Source organism: Vulpes lagopus, chromosome 8 (assembly GCF_018345385.1).
Source record: "Vulpes lagopus strain Blue_001 chromosome 8, ASM1834538v1, whole genome shotgun sequence".
In the NCBI taxonomy this organism is placed as follows: Eukaryota; Metazoa; Chordata; class Mammalia; order Carnivora; family Canidae; genus Vulpes; species Vulpes lagopus.
In genome coordinates this window covers 102256517-102280846 of record NC_054831.1, presented here as the reverse complement: position 1 = coordinate 102280846, position 24330 = coordinate 102256517, and positions in this window count along the sequence as shown.

The following is a 24330-nucleotide window of genomic DNA, read 5'->3' as shown; positions in this document are numbered from 1 at the left end:
GAGAGAGAGAGAGAGGCAGAGACACAGGCAGAGGGAGAAGCAGGCTCCATGCACCGGGAGCCCGATATGGGATTCGATCCCGGGTCTCCAGGATAGCGCCCTGGGCCAAAGGCAGGCACCAAACCGCTGCGCCACCCAGGGATCCCAAGTCTGATATTTCATAGGATCCCAAAGAAGCAAAGTCATTTCTACAGAAACTTAACTCACAATCAAGGACATGAAAAAAAAATGTTTTGTTTTTTTTCAGGGAGCCACTATTTATATATGTGAAAAATAAAATAAGTAGATAAATAAAATATGAAGTAAAATAAGCAGTCCCAACTTACCTGTAGCATTTGCTCCACTCTTTAGAAATGCATTCTAAATGATTAATTTCACCAACTAAAAGGTAATCCCATGACCTCATTTGCTAGAGGACCTCTCAGCCCCGCCCCCCACTGCATGTGCTATTGTAACTCACATAAGATATGAGAGAAATTCATTTTTGAATTTAGTCAGGGGCAGGAGCTCTCATCCCCAGCCCCACTGCCTGGTAGCTACTTATGCTACAGGAATATGTGTGGCTTTATGCAAAGTAAGCCAAGAGCAGGGGCTCAATAACTGTCCCCTCTCAAGTTTTCCCTGACAAGCTAAGCTGACTCACCCTGTCCTCAGTTCTCAACCTCAAGACCTGACTTAAACTGAAACAGTGATTAGAAATGATGTGTCTTCACAGAAGGGCAGTGCATAGGACTCTTTTAAAGGAACGTTGGACGACATTTAAAACTCTAGTTTTCCCTAATTCTCACAAGTAACCCTGACATTTGCAAGAATTAGCAGTGATCTCTTTGTAAAAACCCATCTGTATCTCATATTTATGCTGCAACTGCGTCATTTTTTTTTTAAGTTTTATTGTATTTTTTGTTTGGGATGTCTGTAATGATTTGTGTGAATACATGACATAAGCAACACAAAATGCTGGAAGGAAGGAGAAATGTCAGTGATTAAAAGCCAAAGAGATTCATACTTAGAAAATGAAAGAAATGCCAGTTCCATTATTCCAAGGATTTGGCCTTTGCCTGGCCAGCAGCCCACCTCAAGTTCTGTGCCTCTGTCTCTCCACATACCCCTCTTCTGATTGTCTTCTGGCTGGCAGACTTCAACTTAGGGAAGAGCAGAGCTGTCATTTGATAAAACGCATTTAATTTCCAGTGAGTAAAATTAACTATCTTCACACTATTGTTCTTGATGTAAATATATTGTATATTTAACTCTAAACCACCTACTAATTTGCTTTAAATTGGTCTAATAATTATTGTTTAAAATTATGGCAATGAAACAGCCTCTGCTTTTTGAAAAGCTAATTTTGACAGCAGGTGCTTTTTATGCCACTGTAATCTTTCCTATAAAGATCATTATCACTTAATTATAAATGGCAGCTGCATTGAGGGTATTTTAGTTCATGATGATGGTTTGATTGATTATTGGAGTTCCATTAAGTTAACAAGTCTAGTTTATTGGGATTTCCAAAAAGCATCATCAAGATTCTCAGTACCAGCACACACTAGTTCACTCTGTCACAAACCGTCAGCCATGAGGTAATGTTTTCTATAAAACATAAAGACAACTATCTTTTCCTTTTCGGTCAAGAAACTTAAAAAATAAACAAAGCATTTGTGTGTGCTTTTAAACAATATGTTTCTTCAGTGTCTAACTCAACAATATATGCTTTGAAGAAAACCAATTTAGACAAAGTGTGTTGTTTGAAGGATATTATTATAACTTAAAGAGGAACAAGAATTTTCTAGAACTTAAGGAGAAAAATGATTGTGGTAATACGTCTGAGACTTTCATATTTTTTAAAAGTAAAACCTATCTTCCTAGAAACCCAATTTTGGTATTTTTTCCAAACTATAAGATAAACATAAAAGTGAGCAGCTGTGATTACTTACCCTTGAAACTGATGGATCTTTAGGTCAAAGACTAGATACATGTTAATCTACATTTGTTTTCCTTCAGAAAGAGAGATGCTGAATAGATCAAATGCAGGGACATTCTGTCCTCTTTGGGAATCTAACCCAATAGAGGAAGAACATATACGATTGCTTCTGTCCCTAAACTACTACTTTTCTAACTTCACTGCCTCTGAACCTTTACTACTCCTTTTCTAATTTTTTAAAGACATGTAGCTTCATGATTTAGGCAAATCCCTAAACTTCTTCAGGCCAGCACTGCCTAATTTATAAAATGGTGCTGACAATATGACCTGATGTTATACAAACCAAATGGTGCAATCTATGTTATGTTCTTAGAAGAGTTACTTTCACACATGAAGCATTTAAATATTATAGGAGATTTTGTGGTCATTAATAAAGAACTGTATGTTTTTATTGCGCTTCTTCTTGGGTCAGGCACTCTATTGGGTAAAAGAATGAAATATAATAATCTCTCTTCCCTAAGCAGACTACAGTCTATGGTAGCATGTTTTTCTTGGGCCCTAGTCTAAGAATGAATTTTATATTTCCAAAGGGTTGTAAAGAAAAACAAAGAATAATATGCAACAAAGACCCATAGGGCCCTCCAACTTTAAAATATTATCTGGCCCTTTACAGCATAAATTTTCCAAGTGCTGCTCTGGAAAGGTTCTCAGTCTAGTGAGACAAACTAGTGAATACCATGCTAAGTGCTCCATAAGGAACAGAAATGTTCTGGTGAGGGAACACCAGAGTAATAATCTTGCTGAGGACAGTGGGGATAAAGTCACAGAAGACTATACAGTAGAGGTTATATTTGAACTAGGACATGTGTATTGTAGAGTAGGAAAGATCTGATAAGCCTGAGAAGGGAAAGGATTATGCACAAAGAAAAAACAAGATCAAAACACTAGGATGGTATATTCCAGGAACTGTGGTTAATTGAGTGTGTTTGATTATAGAGTGTCAATCTGTGTAGGAGGTAGGGTGAGGAAGAGGAAAACTAATGGCCTAAAAGGAATGTAGAAAGAGCCATAATATGAAGGGCCTGAGATGCTCTACTATGGGTTAGAATTTGCCCTTGAAAGTAAAAGGTAATCACTAAAAGTTTTTAAGTAGCAGAATGAGAAAATTAAGAGATTCAGAATAATAATTCAAGCAATAGTACAAAACCTAAACTTGTGGCTGTGGGCCAAGATGGAATAAGAGGAATCAGATTTAACCTCCTGCTTATTAAAACACCTAAAAAGAACAAAATATATGAAACAAGGTTTTCGACATTGGCAGGAAGCACTGCCAGACACTGATTCCTGAAAGAGTGGGGGTGGAAATGAATTAAGCCTGTTTGCCCAGATTCCTGCATGGAGAGAGATTCTAAGCCCCAGTGCAAGAGAGGGAAAATACATCACATAATGAGGATAAAAATCAATGAACAGAAAGAGACTGTGAAATAACAAAGATTACAGAATTGTTAAACAAGTATCTTAAAAGTTATAGCTACAATCCAAATGGGCAAATGTCAAAGCAGGAGAATATCTAAGCACTTAAGCAGAGATAAAAGATATTTTTAGAACACCTAAATTGAACTCCCAGAGGCAAACTGAATTGAAATTTAAAAAATACTTGAAAAAAAATAATTGAACTCCTAGAGACAAAAAAAAAATACAATGTCTAAAATAAAAAATAAACTTGATAGAATTACAGAATATTAGACACTAATAAAAAAAGCATCAATAGGAATAGAAACTAACCATAATGGCACACACAGAGAAAATCCTTCTGGTCCCCAAAAAAGAAATGAGTATTAGTGATCTGTAGGATGCATGGAGTCTCTGAATAAAGAAAAAAGGTCATTTGGTCATTCCTACAATTTTGAAGAAATAATGGAAAAACGTGTTAAAAATGCCTATAAACAATAAGACCACAGACTCAGGGACATAAATAAAGCACAAGCACAAGAAACATGCATGTAATGACACCAAGGTTCATCACAATCCAACTGGTTAAAAACTAGTGCTAAATATAAAATCTTAAAAGTGGGGTTAGGGGGAGATAGTACATACAGAGAAACAAAGACAAGAATGACAGCAGGGTTTTCTTTAGAAATAGTATGAGGTAGAAGGCATGAGTAACATCTTTAAAAGAGTGAAAGAAAATACAATTGTCAATGTAGAATTTTATACCCAAGTAAAATAACTTTCTAAAACAAAGATTAAATGTAGACTTATTCATAACATATGAAGGCAAAAGAATTGAGAGCCATCAGACCTGTACTGAAAAGTATATTAAAAGGAGGTCCTTCAGGTAGAAGGAAAGTATAATGCCTTAAGGAAATCTGGATTACCGTAAGAATGAAAAGCACTGGAACTGATTTTTTTAAAAATTTTTAAATCTATTTAAAATATAAGTGATTTTTAAAAATATTTTATTTATTTATTCATGAGAGACAGAGAGACAGAGAGAGAGAGAGGGAGAGACACAGGCAGAGGGAGAAGCAGGCTCCATGCAGGGAGCCTGATGTGGGATTCAATCCCGGGACTCCAGGATCACGCCCTGGGCCTAAGGCAGGCACCAAACCGCTGAGCCACCCAGGGATCCCTAAAATATAAGTGATTAAGGCAACAAGGGCTTATAACATATATAAAAGTAAAATGCATGAAAATAAGAACAAATTAGACATAGAAAGAAAATCCCCAATCTGATAAAAGACAGCTATACAAAACCTACAGCTAACTTTATATTTAATTTCAAAGACTGGCATGAACAAGGCAAAGATATCCTCTCCTACTCCTTGTATTCAACGCTGTACTGGAGCTTTTAGTAAAGGTAATAAAGCAAGATAGAGAAGCAAAAGGAATCTTAATTGGAAAGAAACAAAGAGGGGGATCCCTGGGTGGCGCAGCGGTTTGGCGCCTGCCTTTGGCCCAGGGCGCGATCCTGGAGACCCGGGATCGAATCCCACATCAGGCTCCCGGTGCATGGAGCCTGCTTCTCCCTCCGCCTGTGTCTCTGCCTCTCTCTCTCTCTCTCTGTGACTATCATAAATAAAAAAAAAAAAAAAAAAAGGACTTATGCTGAGTGAAATAATTCAGAAAAAGAGTATTCTATTTACATAAAATTCTAGGAATTGCAAACTGATCTATAGCAATGGGAAGCAGATGAGTGGCTACCTGAGAATAAAGGTATGTGGAGGAGGAGAGTAAGGGACATATTACAAAGAGGTATGCGGAACCTTCTGAGAATGAAGGTTATGTTCATGATTTTTATTGTGGTGATGGTTTGAAAATCCCTCAAATTGTGTATTTCAAATATATGTGGTTTATTGTCAGTGAATTATACCTCATTAAGTCTGAAAAAAATGATGATGACCAGGTTTGAGGTGCAAAGGCAGGAATCCATCTAGGAGATAAGAACAAGAGACAACTGGAGAAATGAGTAAGACTCAACTTAGAAAGGTAACTTCAGTGGTACCTGGGTCACTCAGTTGGTTAAGTGTCCAATTCTTGGTTTCAGCTCAGGTTATACAAAACCTCAGGTTCGTGAGATTGAGCCCCATGTCAGGAGGATCCATGCTCAGCAGGGAGTCTGCTGGAGATTCTCTCTCTCCCTCCCCCTGTGCCCATCCCCACCAGACTCATTCTTTCCCTTTCTTTCTCAAATAAATAAACAAACCTTTTTTTAAAAGGTGACTTTGGGAATGAAGAAAATTAATAAACATAAGGTTTCCTTCTGAGGTTGAAAGAACAAGTGTGCAACAGGATATATGGTGTGACTACTATGAACAGCATTAAGGAATAGAGGGGAAATATCTGACTGAAGGGGAAAGAGAATGACTTGAGCTCTAAACATGTCCTATGGGACATCAAATTACAAAGTGAAGAAATAGTTGCACACCTAGCCCTTAATTTTAGGATAGAGTTCTTGGTTGCAGATCCAGATTTTGGAATCAATAGCAATACAGTAGGAAAACTGAGGCACTGGGAGTGGGTGCAAATGCCTAAGGGGAATCCTTAGACTAAGAAAGAAAAAAAGGAAGTGGAGCCGTGGGAAATATAAGTATTAAGGAACGGGTAGTAGGCTTTGTTCTCAGAGTTTTGGTCCTCTTTTTATCATCTTATACTCTACTCTCAATTTTCAAATCAGGGCAGGTGAAAATAACTGACATTTATAATTTCAACTCAATCTTGGATCAAATCAAGAACTATTTCATCAGGTTTTCAATTATATTTACACACTTTGTATTTATACAAAATACATCCCTAACTCTTTTCAGGGTACACATTGTTCCTACATTTTGCTGTACTTGGTAAGAGACAGTAGAGAACTGGCAAAGGCAGGAATGCAAGGAAGACAGGACCAAGTCCTGGAAGATCAAGTTCCTTCATCCTGGTAAATATACCTCTATTTTTCATTACAGTGTACTGAAATGAAATTCTAATCAATCTAAAAAATAATTATGCTTAATTCTCCTTAAGATAATAGAAAAAGAATTTTCTACTTTAGATTCTTCTGTGCTTATCGAGAAAAAAAATGGGGGAGGGGTGTCTAACTGAAAACTATCCTTTAGGGATCCCTGGGTGGCGCAGCGGTTTGGCGCCTGCCTTTGGCCCAGGGCGCGATCCTGGAGACCCGGGATCGAATCCCACATTGGGCTCCCGGTGCATGGAGCCTGCTTCTCCCTCTGCCTGTGTCTCTGCCTGTCTCTCTCTCTCTGTGTGTGACTATCATAAATTAAAAAAAAAAAAAACAAAACAAAACAAAAAAAAAAACTATCCTTTAATGACCAAGCAGACAGAGATGCTCTCCCTGCAAGTAAAATACAATGCCCAAATCTACCACTACTTCCTCCCCTGTCCATCCTAGCCGTTGATGCTCTATGTGCTTGGAGAAAATAAAGCTGTTCACATAACCACTGTGTCTAATGACAAAATTTTTTTAGATTTCAAATAAAAAATAAAAAATAATCCAAAGAGCCAAAGCAACTTTATTATTTTTTCAGTTTAAATAATTCAAATCTCTCAACCCTGGAAACTTCAAAAACTAGTAGAATACAAAATAAGGAGCTATGGGAGAAAGATTCTTCCCTGGATATCCTTACAAACCAAGCATCTAGGCAATATTTTGACTTGGCAGAAAAAAGATCACAGTCAGACAAGGCTGCCTCTTGCTCTCTGACATTTAACCTGATCTTTTATTTTTTTTTTTCCCACCTTCCATGTGTAGATCAAATTCACCCATGAAACTCTAAGTCATCAAACTGACTTCCCTGCAGATTTAAAGAAGGAGCCAGGTATTGCATAACATTTGAAGTTTTGTTTTTGTTTTTGCACACAATGGACTGCAAACTATCCCTTCTTTCTGGTCAGCATAGAAAATAAAGTGTTTCCAGTGTGAATACAAGCAGAGATGGCAACAGTAAAGCTTCAAAACAATGGAATAGGCAAAGAATTCTAAATTTCACTACACAGATATGTAGATAGAGCCCCCCTGAGGACTTCCTTCCACCGGAAGATAAACTAGTCGTTCTGAAGGAATTCCTTTTGTGATTATTCCTGCTGGTTTTATAGTGGCTGTTGATGGTAATTTTGCAGGTCACAGACAGAACACACGGCATGGTAAAACCATCATCCTCATAAAAGGATGTGTTACTTGCTAACGTAAGCAGATACTAACATTATTTACTTTGTTTTTAATCATCTGAGATAGACTGCATCCAAGAAAAACAATTTAACTGAATATCTGGGGGGGCGGGGACAAAGGTAGAAATAAAGAGCAAATTAAGGGCAATCAGAGAGTAGAGTCCAAACCTGAATGCAGAAGGGTAAGTTTACCTCCAGTATCTTGAAGATTTGTTGGTCAAGGTCTTAATATGTTATCAACTCTATTATTCAAGCAGGCTTTTTTGAGTTTTGAAAGTTTTAACAGCTTTCTTTCATTGTCTCTGCCATCAAGTTTTCTTTCTCATGTGTCCTCTTCCCTTCTAGCTTTCATCTATTTCAAAAGAATTAACAGTACTTGGACTTCCAACACAATGATCCTCAAAGAGGCTGTGCACCCAGTTTAGTTAAAAATACAATATGAGAGGGAGAGAACTATGTCTAGAATAACTGCTATTTTAAAAATAGCAACATGTAATCCAAAATAATGGAATTACTCAAATGAGGCAGCCCCCTGAGGAAATATATGACAATAACCCATAAAAAAAGTAATTAAAATATTCTTGGTATACTCCAAAGTAGCCAGAAGAATTTAATTACTAGCTTCATGGTTACATTATGAAGATTTATACCCAGGCTAGAAGCAAGAAGTACCCAAGCCTGGAAGGACTTAATCACAGAGCATCTTAATTACATCGCTCTCAGGAAACCAACTGGTCTCCTCTCTCACAGCATTGTTTGTCACTGTTTCTGAAGAGCAGTCACACCAACATTTTCAAATACCCTGTGAAGTTCACAAGTGACAATGATGGGAAGACCAGATCTTCTGTGAGAAAAGTTAGTAGGGATATCCACATTTAGAATGGTCAGCAATCATCAAACCACCAACCAGAGTATGCCACCAACAAAGCACATTCTGTCTGTGCTGTGAGAGTAAGGTAACTTCCAACACAATGGCATTTAGGATTCTCTATCAGACCTCATTTGCCCTAGAATAACTAACCTCCTACCAACTTAGACTTGCCTAAGATTTGAGTCATTAGAAATTAAGAGTTTATTAAAGAACAAAGAGTGATATTGTTTCCAGAAAGCAGAAAGCTTCTTTTGCAATATAGGTACTACTTAGGAGCAGACAAGATAGGTCTTATCATACTGTTTCAGATCATGATTATGGCTACAAGTAACAAAAAACACAGATTCACTTAGAAATTAGAAAATCAGAGTTTCCAATTAAAATTAATGATCTCATATATAAAGAAGTACAAATATAGGCAATCTCTAGACACACACTGCAGTATAATAAGAAATGTATTTGGGCTCTGCCCCGATTCCTGGCACAAAGCTCCTAAAACACTTGGTATTTCCTGAGTGATAGGGACATCTTTTGCTACTCATTATGAGCCCTGTTCTATCACACTTGGGTTTATGCTAATGAGGTGATAGGCTAAGGCCCCCAAACAGCCCCATGATAGGGCTGGTCACCAGAAAAATTAAGTGACTAGAGGATTGGAACTTTCAGCCCTACCCACAAACCTTCAGAACAGGAGAAGGGTATAGAGATCAAGCTCTCAAAAAAAAAAAAAAAAAAAAACTCTTGAGAGAACTGATTGTGTGAGGAAAATGACCCACATTGGTATCAGAAGTATTGTGAGTAGAAACAGATTATAATACATACCAAGGTAGGTTCTAGTTCAGGGCTTGGCAACTACAACCCACAGACCAAATCTGGACTGCAGCTCTCTTCTTTCGTTTTTTGTTTTTTGTTTTCTTTTTCTTTTTTGTAAATAAAGTTTTATTGGAACACACCTTGGCCATTCATGTGTGTATTGTCTGTGGCCACTTTCGTGCTGCAACAGGAGAGATGAGTAGTTATGACACAGACCATAGGCCACAAAGCCTAAAATATTTGTGATCTGGCCTTTTACATAAAAAGGTCACTGAATTCTGCTCTACCTCTAAATTCTTATAATTCTTTAGGCTCTGCTCTCTTCCATGTATTGACTCTATGCTCAAAATTTGCTTATCCCATGTCAAAAGGTAGATATTCCAGTTATCACATCCAAGTATGGCAATGTTCCCAGGCAGAAAGAAAGCCGTATTTGTCTTGTATCTTTTGTAAGAACAAATGAAGCTTTTCTTTTTTTCTAACTTTTACATACAAGTCTACAGAATACTTTTATTCATGTAGCGTTGCCCTAAAACATATCACAAGCCAACGCTAGAACCAATCACTGGCAAGCAAACTGAAACCATTAATTAGAATCCACTCTCTGTGAGGGAGGATGGGTCAGCCCCTCCTGAAGTACATGGCCCTGAGGAAGAGGGTGGATGTCTACACCAAATCAGGACTCTCTGGGCACAGAGGATGGCAAGAAGAATGAAAGTTGACTACTACTAAAGGGATGAGTTAGAGGAAAGGTAGAGAAACTGAGTTTGACTCCAATAACCACAGGGGAGAATACCAACAAGAACGATAGGGGAGGACATGAAGAAGGTTCCAGAGAGGAGTTAGTGAGGGAAGACATGCTACCCACACTGAGGTTTTCTACAACTAGCCCTGTAACAATCCAAAACAATAAATGCCTTATCATTCACATGGTTCTACTATAAAAAAATGTGACTTATCTGTTCCCTTGAAGAAGGCAAGAGCCAACAATGCAGTTCTTCTGGAGAAAATGTGATCATTTGCACTTAATAACTACATATACTAAAACAAAAACAAAATAACTACATACACTTATATTTGATGCAAGTCTTCAATACAAACCCAAATGACTTTTTAAAACTATGTTTACAAACGTATTTATAAGGTATCCTTCCCAACTACCACTAATCAATAAGTACTTGTTGTATGCAATGTAATAAAAATGTAATAGCATAAATAATTAAGATGTATACTTCATTTCCCTCTACAGGAAGACTCTTCAAAATCTCAGTATGAGAAAATAGTTCTTATACATTTGCTATGTACATCTCCTCTCTGATACATGAGAGTATATGACAAATGATTTAAGTAAAGGCAATTCTGGACAGACTAAAGTATATCCTTTCACAATTGGATAATCTTATGGGTTCTGACTTCAATGACATATATATTTGAAACCATCCTTATATGTATGAATGCACTCAAAGACTGTTGTATTATATTAATAGTTTCACTATAAGTTCCTTGCATATTGTATGTCCCCACCCCCAAAGGGTAGGTACTTTGTTTCCTCCTAATAACCCTTGCTCATAATAGGTACCCATCATAGATTCAGTACTCTACCTTTTTAGCAATCCACAGTTTTAAAATGATTTGTGTTCTGAAATTTTATTTGTAAACCTGAACTTGAAAGCCAAGTCCATTTTTCCCCATTAAAAGAAATGTCAAATATAGTACTTTTAGGTCTTCAGAGTAGTCCATGAAAGATTCTTGAACAAATATACAACTAACATAGTTTTTACCTTTACAACAAAAGATAGAGAAAACTATACTAATAGAAGGCTGCAATGATCATTTTAGAAGTTTGTGATCTCAGATCATACAGAGTGCCATTGGAAAGTAAAAGCATTCAGTAGTTATGGCAAGGAGTTCTTCCAAAAGTGAAAAGCACTGCAAGTAGAGAACACAGATCCTAACCCAAAATGCCACCCTATTCCAAAATCAGTAGCATCCAAAAAATTCCTTATCTGGCTTCTTTGAGTGTCAACACATGAGGAAAAATCAAACCAGCACAAAGCAGTTTTAATGTAAAGAATAGTGATACCAGTTCAAATGAAAATATTTTCATTTTGACTCATTTGCAAAGAAAAACTTTACATGCCAGTTGCATTAAAGAAAAGAAAAGGCAGCATGGGGTGGAGGGGATGAAGCAAAATAGGAACATTCTATAATTTACCAATTAATGAGGAAAATGTTTCTCAAGGTATTGGTATACCCCTTAAAATATGTCAAGCATAAGTATTTGAGTGTACAGTGGTTTTAGGTCTTATTTCTTTTTTTTAATATTTTACTTATTCATGAGAGAGAGAGGGGAGGAGGGAAGGCAGGCAGAGGCACAGGCAGAGGGAGAAGCAGGCTCCATGCAGGGAGCCTGATGCGGGACTCGACCCCAGGACTCCAGGATCACACCCTGGGCTAAAGGCAGGCGCTAAACTGCTGAGCCACTCAGGTATCCCTTAGGTCTTATTTCTAAAGTCATTTGTTAAAAGGAATCTCTCCTCAACTTAGCATCAAGTCACTAACCGACCAGTTTTTCTCTTCTCTTTGCTCAGATACCTATTATAGATACAAAAAGGGTTTTCATAGTCCATCCTGTGCCTCTGTTTAGCAACTCATAACTAATCCTTAGAGTAGAATTCTTTTTTTTTTTTTTTTTAGAGTAGAATTCAAGTCATCATGCTTGCCTGCTCCCTGCAGCTTGTTCTATAATTAGCGTAATTAGAAAAGGTGGCTAAATGGGGAAATTAAATCATTTGCTTCCCAGGAACATGCCCTGGGATGCCTCACCAGTGTTTTTCACTAATGAAGAGAGGAAAGATTGTATAAACCTTGGTCCTCAATTGAACTCAAAGCAGAGTTAATTTCCAATATCCAAATTATTTACATATTAAGACTAGCTCAGAGTCGATTCCATATTCACCAATATGTTTAACTAAATCACACAAAACAAAATTACTGCCTAGGTGATATTTTGTCTAAGTTCAAATTCTTCATAATCACCAGATTTGGGGCAATAAACAAAGTGGTGATTATTTGAAGCCTAAAGGATATATTGTTTTGTAAAACTGATGTGTGTTCCCAAAGAATCAAGTAACAACACAGAATTTTAAAAATCACTTCAGTCTCCCAAATTACCACAGATGTTTGGTAGACAACTTTCTAGACATCTCTTTATGAATATGGATAAATAAAAGATGAGTAAATACATTTATGGATAGACTGGGATCATTTTATTAAAATAAATCCATATTACATATTTTAATTTTGAACAAAAAGCTTGAATTTAATTTTACTCAAATTTAGCAGAATAAAGTAATAGCTAGATTTTAGATTCTTCAAATGTTAAAAATATAGAGAACTTTCAAGAAATAAGAACAATTTTCTTTAACTTCAGGCAATATCCATTGATACCCTATAAAAATGTATTAATCTAACATATCTTCCCATTTAACCTTTCTGCACATCTCTTTTGTTAGTTATATCATTTTATATGCACCATGCCTGTAATATTTAGATTCAGTTCTACCAAAAAAGTTCTCACAATGGTTTCAAGTTTTAAAACCTAAAAGGACTCCAAGATGAGTATCACTTCTTTTACATCTTTTTCATGAGTTCTTTATTTTGATTCACCTTTTGGTTGGCCAGATTTCATAGTGTAGTAGATTATTCAAGAAGAACTCTATTTCCCTAAAGTATTTCATGTTGAGAATGTCAGTCTGTTGCCTTTACACTTGAGAGACCATTTGGGCTGGTACACAGCTTCTTCCTCATATTTATTCCCCTTAAGCTTTCTAGACAATATTCAGCTGTCTTCTATTATTTATTGTTGCTTTGGGAAAGGTAGTAGGGGTTAGGATACTAAGAAAACATGAATATGTCCTACAATTTAAAAACATTTAAAACAGAAGATTAATATTATGATTGTTGCAAGAGGTCAACAACAGGATTTTAATTATTAAAGAGAACAAAATAAGCAGCAGTGTTTCTTTTGCAGGCTTACCTTCACCTAATTAATGTTATTCAATTGTATAAAAGTGTTTAGTGACAACTATGTTACGTAGGTGCTACAGGTGATGAGAATCTGGAAATTTCAAAGTTATTTTCTTGTTTTTAAAGATTTTATTTATTTGAGATAAGGAGACAGAGACAGCAACAGAGATAGCCAAAGAGAGCAGGACCAGGGAGGAGAGGGAGAAGCAGGCTCCCCACTGAGCAGGAAGCTTGATATGGGGCTCCATCCCAGGACCCTGAGATCATGACCCGAGCCAAAGGCAGACACTTAACCAACTGAGCCACCCAGGCACCTCCTAAAGTTATTTTCTTACCAGTATAATAATATCTATGACATAATTATAATATGTGAGTAAAGCATAAATTAGCACAAACCAGTTAAATCAATTAGTCAATAGATTATATGTATGCATATATGTGTACAGTGGTTTGGTGGTAAATGTTTAATAACTATCTAGGGAGAAAGGTGCCTCACTGCAATATTTACTAATTTCCATAGGGTAAATACTCTCACCATGGCCAATTTCAAGCTACCAACCTGATTTCACTAACTGGAGAGCCTGTAAGAGATGGGCATAACTGGAGCCCCATTGTGCTGACCTGCACATTAAGAAAAGAGAAATGAAAGTGAGAGTGAGAGAGAACCTTCAGGGCTTTAGGTTTCCATGGGAGCATGATATGAGACAGGTGATGTCTCAAATAAATATGAGTTAAGTCCTAGTAGTGAAAAAGAAAGGTGTTAATAAGAGATTATAACAAGGATACCTGGTTAGAAGAAAGTTTTGATGATGTGACTTCTAGGCTGATTAGTAGGAATGAATACATATTGCCAGGAAGACTTGGGCAAAGATATTCCAGGAACTGGAATCCAAAACTCATGATATAGGGAAAGCATGTTTTAAAAACTAAGAAAGGGATTTTTTTTTCCTCTGGTATTACCATGGGAATCCGTTCAAGAGCCTGGAGCCACAGAGGTATCTGTGACAGCCAGGGCCTTCACAGCTGCTCATGGACCTGAATCTGGCCCTGGCTCTTGACACTGGCCTACACTGCTTGGCTTGCCTGCAGCTAGTTCCTCCAGCTATGTAGCTGCCCCCTACTGGCCTAATTCTCAACACCGGGCTTCACTACTGTGAAACATCCATGGTGAGACTCTGCAGCCACAGGAGTACACTAACAGGTGGGGCCCCTGCAGCTGCCAGTACACCTGCAGTTGGCTCTAGCCCTTGCTGGTGGCCATGGCCCACACCACTAATTCTATTTCTGCAGCTGACCCCTACCACTCTTCAGGCACCTGTTTTTCTCTGGGATCAAGAACAAGAGAAAGGTCTCCACTCTCACCATAGAGTGGGTCTCCTTTTCAACACAGTACTAGAAGTCCTAGCCAAAGCAGTTAGACAAGAAAAAGAAATAAAAGGCATCCAAGCAGGAGAAGAAGATGTAAAACTGTGTCTGTTTGCTGATGACATGACCTTATATATACAAAATTCTAAACCCCACAAAAACAACTGTTAGAATAAATGAATTCAGGGAAGTTTCAGGATACAAAATAAACATGCAAAAATCTGTTTTCTGGCTATACTCTAACAATGACCTATCTAAAAAAGAAATTTAAAAATGAAAACCATTTGAATAGCATCAAAAATAATAAAACACTTGTTTACATTTAACAAAGGGAATAAATGATCTATACAATGAAAACTGTAAGACACTGATGAAGGAAACTAAAGACAAAAATATAGTAAGATATTGTGTTAATGAATCAGGGTTAATATTGGTAAAGTGTCCACACTCCCCAAAGCCATCTACAGATAAAATATAATCCCTATCAAAATTCCAATATCATTTTTCAAAGAAATAGGAAAAACAATCCTAAAATTCATATGGAACCACAAGACTCCAAATAGCCAAAGCAGTCTTAAGAAGAACAATACTGGAGGCATCACATTTCCTGATTTCACACTCTACTATATAGCTACAAGGTACTAGCATAAAAACAGACACATAAATCAATGGAAAAGAATTGAGAGCCCAGAAATACACCTACATATGTATGGTCAACCAGTATATCACAGGGGAGTCAAGAATACTCAATGAGGTAAGGATAAACTCTTCAATAAATAGTGCTAGGAAAACTTGATATTCACAGGCAAAAGAATGAAAATGGACCTCTATTGTATACCACTCGACAAACCAACTAAAAATAAATTAAGACTTAAACATAAGACCTGAAACCATAAAACTCATGGAAGAAAACATAGGCTAGAAGTTCCACGATGACAGTTTTGGCAATAATTTTTTGGATATGACACAGCAATAGGTCATATCCAAATGCATAAGCACAATGCAATGGATATGACAGAATACAATATGTCATATCCAAATGCAAATCCAATGCTTTGATTTGGATATGTACAAGCAATGAAAGCAAACTTCAACAAGTGGGACTACATATAACTAGAAAGCTTCTGCACAGCAAACAAAACAATCAACAAAATGAAAAAGGCAACTTAGGGAAACCGAAGAAAATACACACATATCAAATATGTGATAAGGGGTTAATATCCAAATCTATAAGGAATTTCTGCAACTAAATAGCAAAAAATAAATAAAAATCTTGTTTTTGTAAATGGGCAAAGAACCTGAATAGACATTTTTTCCAAAAAAGACACACAAATGGCCAACAAGTACATGAAAAGGTGCTCAATATCACTAAGCATCAGGGAATTGCAAATCAAAACCACAAAGATGTATTACCACACACTTGTTAGAATGGCTATTATCAAAAAAACACAAGACAAATGACTGCTGTTATTTGCTATTAAATAAAGTGATTTTTAAAATATTAACAAATGTTGGTGAAGATGTAAAGAGGGAAACCTGGCACACTGCTGTGGGAATGCAAACTGGCACAGACACAATGCAAAACAGTTAAGAGGTTCCTCAAAAAATTAAAAATAGGACTACCATATGATCAGCAACCCTACTTTTGGGTATATATCTGAAGGAAATGAAATCACTGCCTCAAAAAGATGTCCACACTTCCATGTTCATTGCAGCATTATTCACAAAAGCCAAGACATGGAAATAACCTAAGTATCTATAGACAGAAGAATGAATAAAGAAAATGTGATACACACACACACACACACACACACACACACAGGGGAATATTATCCATCTGAAGGAAATCTATTTGTATCAAAATGAATGGACCATGAGGACACTGTGCCAAGTAAAATAAATATGAAAAAGATACTGTATGATTACATTTATATATAGAATCTTAAAATATCAAACTCATAGAAACAGCTGATTAACAATTACCAGAGGATGAGGAATACAGGAGATGTTGATCATAAAGTACAAACTTGCAGTTATAAAATATATAAATTCCAGGGATCTAATGTATAGCAGTGACTATAGTTAACAACACTATATTGTATACTTCAAAGCTGCTGTGGGAATAGACCTTAACAACAACAGAAAGTGGTAATTATGTGATGTGAGGGATGTGTTAACTACTTTTATTGTGGTGATTATTTCATAATATAGAAGTTTATCAAATCACCACATTGTTCACCCTGAACTTACATAATGTTGTATATCAATTTCATCTTAATAAAGTGTGGGGCGGGGGAGGAAGATTTAGCAACAACAAAAAATAGTAACTAAGGATCTATCCTGAGCCAGTAAAAAAGCAGCACAATAATTCATCAGAGGAGCAGGTGGGGGCCAGATCCCACAGTGTCTTGCACACCAGGCATGTCGAAGGCTTTGTGTTTTGCCCTAAGTGCAGTAAGAAGCCATTGCAAGATTCAAATAAGGGAGTAAAAGGCTATTTGAAGGTTAAAGGCCATTCTGGATACAAAGAACAAAGGCAGGAAACTTGAACAAAGGCAGAGCTAGCATGAAGATCAGAACAAGTAGGAAGCTCCAGGCAGAAAGCTGTGAAAGCACTTTCAGGACAAATATGATTTTGAGATGATCCAAGGTGGGGAAGGCAAAGAGGATGAGACAGAGATTTAAGATATGCTATGAGCAAGTGTCATCGGAATGCAAGGAGTGCAGCAGAGGCAGAAGTCACAGGTGACTCTCAGTTTCTGGCTCACGCACTTAGGCTACAGAGGTACCACAAATGGACAGGGGAAAACTGGAAGAACACCTGTGAGGAAAGAGTGCGATGCTGACAGTACACCTAATGTGGCTCTGGTCTTCATATGAGCTTGAGGCTGAAATTTTGGGTTTGTCTGTGTATAGCTAGGCTTTAAACCATGATGTAGATGAAAATGCTTAGAGGGAAAGTATCAGGTTAAGTCCAGAAAAGGGCTCAAGACTAGGTAGGCCCTATTGCTCCCACGATTATTGGGTGGTAAGATAAGGAGATACCATCAAAGAACCTGAGAAAGAGCTATCAGAGGAGAAGGAAGGATTCCAAATAATGTGGTATCGAGAGATAAATCAAGAGATAAAATTTTTCAAAGGAAGGGAATAGTTAACCACTGAGAGGTCACAGAAGATGGTAACATGTCCATTGGATTTAGCAATTTGGGAAGTCATTGGTAACTTTACTGAAAATTGTTTCTGGGAAGGAATTGGGGTACAATCCAGGCGTCAGTGGCTTGGACAGAGAATCACTCTGCCACATGATTCCTCTGTTTTTGAATGTTAAATCAGGTCACTAAGATGGTCTGGATTTCTTGAAGATTTGCTCAATTACATGATTCAAAGGGCCATGTGTGATACCAACCATAGAGACATAGGAATTCACCTTTTTGGAGCAAACTGAGTCCTACAAGGACTCAGACATCCTGCAGAGAAGAGGCAATTAAAATTTCCACAGAATGCAAAAATAAATAATGAATCATCTTTGGAGACATAGGTCTAGTAGTGTTCTCAGGGCTCCTTTCACAATAGATGATACATGCATACAAGAGGTGGATAGAGAAAAGAAGCTAAGAAATATGACCGCAATGACTTCCCTTTCCCAGTCAAGGAGCACCAGAAAACACTGGATCTAAGTTGGTGGAAGAAAGGTACAGAGGTTCTAGTGTGTTGGTTTTATGACAGTGATGATAGATTCTGTTGTTTTGTTATTGCTGTCATTATTTGCTATTAGATAATATAATGTTTTAAAACTAAGTTCATCTGTAACTGTGGCATAGGAAAAATGTACTGTTTTCCATCCAAAGCACTAGTGTCATATTTCTAGGCAAACATTTTAAATGATGCATGTGCTATGCTCCCAAGTTCATCACATCAAAAAAAGAAAGGTTCAGTAAATTATGATTCTTTCCTCAGAGTAAATGATTTGCATCCTGCTATGACTAAGAACTACTATTGGTTAACTTCAGGCATTCCTGCTCTGGTTTTTTTTAAAGATCATTTGGCAGACTGGATTATTTCTTCTTGAGTTTAAATATTTGCTTAAAATAGATATTTCATAAATCTATTTTTTCTCTTTCCAGGAGAATGTACAACTATAAATTTAAAATCTTTAATTTTAACTAACTTGAAAAACTAAGACAAAAAGATGTTCTTACTCAATTTAAATAAGCCTTTTACAAATATTAACATGTATTATAATCCTAAACTATACATTTTCCTACATTGTGCTGCACAGGTAATGATTTTGCTTATAGTACCATTATCATGGAAATTTAGAGCTGAGAAATTTACAAGTTGAGAAAAATCTTAGAGATTCTTGTAGTCAACTAATAATCACAGAAAATAAACATATCTGCAATAACATGACTTTCAGACATCTGCACAATGTTGAGTTTCATATTTCTGACTAGAGACATATGGCAAGTATCAGAAATGACCTTTTTTGCCTTTTTGAAAAAACAGAATTTTAATGCATTGTAAAAATTTTTCTTCTGGGGATACAAGAGCTCTAAGGTAGAGTCCCATCCTTAACATACATATTGACCACATGGGAAATAAGAAAAGGGAGGTGAGTGGGAGCAAAACAGGGAGACAAGTCCAACAGTCTTTGCTATAATCTGAGTGTGAGGAGAATGGGGTTAATGAATCTGGGGTGCTGGTAGTGGGACACAAAAATGAGGGGAAGGATGCAGAATGGAAGCATCAATGGCATGGGGTCCTGAATGATCGTCACGTATGTCAGGGATTGGAGGGAAAGGAAAACAAAGGCAAATGGAAGTTTTCAGCTGCAATGAATACTGGCAGTACATGGAAGAAATAGGCAAACCCAGAATGGGACTTCAGAGAAAGGTGAGCACAGTTTTAGAGTGGGAAATGGCTAGGACCAACAAGTAAGGGAGGGAAATGAAACCAAAGCTTAGGAGAAAAGTCAGGCCCAGAGAAGGAGATACTTATGTCATCTCTGTAAATGTGATACTAGCATCAAGGATGGATAAGCAGTGTGACAGCAGGAATCAAGAGGACAAAGAGCAAAAGTTTCCTTCTGATACATCTTAGGAAACCCATAACTTTAATGGGCAGTAAATGGAAGTCAATCGGACATAAAAGTCCCTTCATCAAAGAAATATAGGCTCATCTATTCTTCTCAATACAGATAAAAGTGCTTAAAGCCCAGCATTCAATATTGAAAAGCAGCTGCAAACACATTCTACCAATAGAACTTGAAAAACAGAGACAAAATGAAAATAAATGAGGCACAAGAACTACAAAATGAAATTTGAAAGTAGTATCAGGGTAAATGCAAATTTTAAAAAACGAAAATATTTTTGAAATGCATGGGTAAAATAATTAAAGTTTTCACTGTCTTTTATAGGTTTTCTATTATTGAGAAGATAACTGGCTAAACCCAAATAGGAAGCTCTCCGTACCCATCATTTTCCCATCCTAGAAATATTAGTTTTTCCATATAAGAAAAGATTTAAGAGATCATAAAATTAATTCCATCTTTTAAAAGGCTTACTAAATGGTGTGGTTTGAGGTATGTGTGTGTAAAATGTTTTAACCCCTCGAGACTGTCAGGTCAGCAACGAGAAAGACCCAGAGTCTTTTATAGGGTAAACTTCTCATGTATCTCATAGCAGGAGAAGGAAGAAAGAAATGAAGCTGATGAGAGAACAAAAGGCAAGCCAAGAGCAGGCCAGAGCGGACTCGCTCACCTCATGCCACACCACCCCCTAAAGGCCCCTGTGACTGCCTAAGAACAAAGGCAGCAGAGACACCAATGGTTAACTGATAAAGATCACAGTCATGCAGGACATGAAACTCCTCTACAGATTGTAACTGCCTAAATGACTTACAAGAAAAACACAATCTTAATCATCCTTAGACCTCCAGGAACCCAAAGACTTAATTTCCTAGAGTCCTAACATCACGTTCATCTCTGTAAGATAGAAAACCCTATGTCATCAGTCACTCCCTATAATCACAATGAAGCTCTTTCTGCTCATGGGTCCCGTTGCTGTGCTATAATAAAAACCCCTTTTTGCACTGTGGAACATCTTAAAAATTCTTCCTTGACCGTTGTACTCAAAGATCCCGCATCAGAAGCCATGGCCCTTCCTCCCATCTTTTTCCCTATCCTAAATTAGGTTTACTTCAGGACTTTCTTTACCTACAAGTAAAAAACTAAATTTGAAAAAATACGTAAATATATTTGTCAGGAATTAGGAGTCTCTTTTTCCCTCAAAATGAAGACAGAACATCTACCAGTTGTTAACAGTTCTTCTGATTTCAAAAGCCCCAAAATGTGATATGGCAAAACAACGGTAAAATGCTCGCTAAGATGGGACATTAAAAAAGAATGAACATATAATTTAAGTGCCACTGGCAACCTCAGGGTACTTCCTGAGGAAGTAGGATATATGCTCATAATGCCACACAGAGTTCACAGGCCATTCTTTCCCACCATCTTTCTCAAATCAAGAAAGGTCAAGTGCTCCATCTGGCAGATGTGCCAGGGCTTTCTGGAGCAGGCCAGTCTAAAAAACTGGGAGAAAGGAGCCATGGAGAGAAAACCCAACACAGTTTGGAAGGAAGTAGGGAAGATATGAAAATGAAAAGAATTCTTCCTAGATGGTTGAAATGTTTAGCATGTGCTGGCTGAGCCAAAGCAACCTCAGTCCCATTCTTTGCACCATTCCGGTCTGGCTGCCTGTCACTGCTGCTGAGCTCAGAGATATGCAGCCCCACAAGGGACTCAGTCATCTCCTCCTTGTGGGCCATTCATCCTAGCTAATTCCCATTCACACGGTATTGATATACTAGGAAACAGAGTTAACAGTATGTATCTCAGGGCATCCAAAATACACCATGGGTATCATCTCCCTCGTTAGAGAGGAAGCGGTATCTCTAACAATCTACATTACTGAGCTTATCAATGTTCAAATGCACCCTCTCAGAGTGGTCCTCCCTTGAACCCTGTTTAAAATTTTAATCCTAGCCCTTCTATAGTAGCTTTGCTCTCCCCTTCTCTCACACATACATAGACACACTACCCATACATTTGCACATATCTATGTACATATGTGTACATGTGTTTGCTACCTGAGTGTGTGTCTCCTATACTAGAATATGAATTCTGGACCACAGATATTTGTGTCTGCAGCGTTCCCAGCTATATCCTCAAAATCTGTAACAGTGCCTGCCATATGGAGGCACTAGTAAATATCTGTGAAATGAATATAAGAATTATGCTAATTTTTATTTAGTACCATCAAAACTGTGCTTATTTTAGGTACCTAAACTCTATATTGGGGTCAATGGTCATAAACTAGCATTCTATGAGTTTGAGTGAGCTATAGTCACCTTCACTCTTACCAATGAATGCTTATTCATTTGAAGATACGTGTTACTCTTGCTAAATAACTGTTGAACACATCATTACTTCAGTCCTCAAAATGTACAACAAATCAATAAATATTTGGGGAAGTTTCTGAACAAAGCGATTAAACATATAAGTTTGGGAGGCATTTAGTTCTAAGTTATCTGTGGAAGAATGAAAAGCCTAATTTATATCTTTCAAATATATCCAGTACAGACCTAAGAGCCTCTCAATCAGCACTTTACAAACTGCTAGGATCAAGAAACACAGCCAGCGCTGGACTCTGCTTGATGAGAAGCAAAGTATGACCTCCCTCTTTTACACAAAGACTTCATTCCAGATAGTAGTGATGAAGACGATGATGAGAAGAGCCGCAGAAATCATGTTCACCATTGGCAGCCACTACCATTTCTGGAGGCTTTATATGCACTGTTTCATGTATCTCTACCCCCACACCTCTGTGAGGTTGCTCCTACTGGTAATAACTAAATGAAGCAATCCTTACGAAGCATATCTGACACTTAGTAATTGTTCTGAAATTGTTAGGTGTAAGATTATCGTTTTAACGAAGAAATTCAGTGAAGCAACTCACCCAAGATCACAGAAATGGTAAGTTGAAGAACTGGGATCTGATGAACCCTTAGCTTCTGGACAGTTCTGCTTCTGGGGTCTATCTATACCTCCATCCTTAATCTCCTCCCTCTGCGTTCAAAACTCTGCACCTATATTTAATTTAGGAGGCTAAGTCTGAATAACAGAATCATTAAATATGCCTCATCAGAATTCTAGAAGAAAATTCAGGTAATGCTGAATTCACTGATTTTGTAAGGTTAGCATTAATTTGCAAATGCTCACATGTTGACACTTTTATGTTCATACCATCACAGGTCACAGACCTGACAGGGTTGATGAATACAAAGTGTCACCAATTCATCTCAGCTAATTGGAAATGTGGAAAATCCATTTATTCTATGTTGGACAACCATCTATATTTGGATTACATATGGTAATGTGAGTAGCCTCAACCTAATACCATGAACATAATTCTTTAAAACTGCTTCAAATCCAGTTTCCATTATAAGGAGTCCTTTCATCTCACTGGATTTCATACAGATGACATTTTGTCTTGCACTGGAAAAACAATAGGCTCTTAAATGAAAAGTCGTGTGCAAACAATAATGCACACTGTAAAATCACATGGCAATGTTAATATTCATAAAAAGCTATCCATGTGAAAAATGACAATGGATAAAAATACTGCTAGCAAGTCTCTACTCCAAGTCAGTCACAAATTTAACATGCCATAAGCCATGCTTTGCAGTGTGAAACCTGAAGACACAGACAGTAGGGCCCACTGTCTGCCAAATCTGCTTGGAGAATACCAGGTATTTGACCTGAACAGTATTTCTGTCCTTTTCCATTTCTGTATGGAATCTTCAAATAACAGCACAAAGATATAAGTAATTCATTTTTTTATATGTTTCCTACCAAATATTTTTCTCCCTAATCCACTTTAATGAACAGCTCTTCTAGAGCAAAGCTGACCATCTGGCAGACACAACTCCCATACTTATTTTAGTCAGAGTAATTGAATATGAGGATGTGATGAGGAGAATGAGATTTTGCCGAACAGAGCTGATCCTGGTCAGCAATTCCTAGCTAATCAGTGGCTAATCCTACTTGGGTTGCATGAAACCTGAAGCTAGTTAACTCTCAGCTTCTCTCAAGCACTCAAGAGTCACTTTCTAGAAACAACGACAGTATCTAAAGGGCAACCTTTGCTCTTTGTACCCTACCACCCAACCCTTCTGGGTCTATAAGTTTCATCCAAGTTCAGCCTCCCACCATGATGCCAGCCCTTTTACTTACCTCATCCTTGCCTTCAAGCTGCCCTGCCTCCTACTTTCCTACAAACAGCACTACTTTCTACCAGGCACAAAGGACTTTTAAGTCTTATTTCTACCACACAAGCATAAATTCTTTGAGGACACAGGCAACGATGAATTCATCTAAGACAAATGCTTTCAGAGGAAATACATCCTTGACTAATTTCAATAGAATCGCTTATACGAGATACCTACTCTGTGCGAGCACTGCACTGCAGGAATCAACTCCCTGATAGTTAATCAGGACTTGAGAAATTACTGGCAACTCCCCTCTTTTTGTAGGAGGAACTGATGTAGAACTACAAAATACTATTTCCTTCTTGCTTTTCATGATGAGGACCAAGTTAACTAT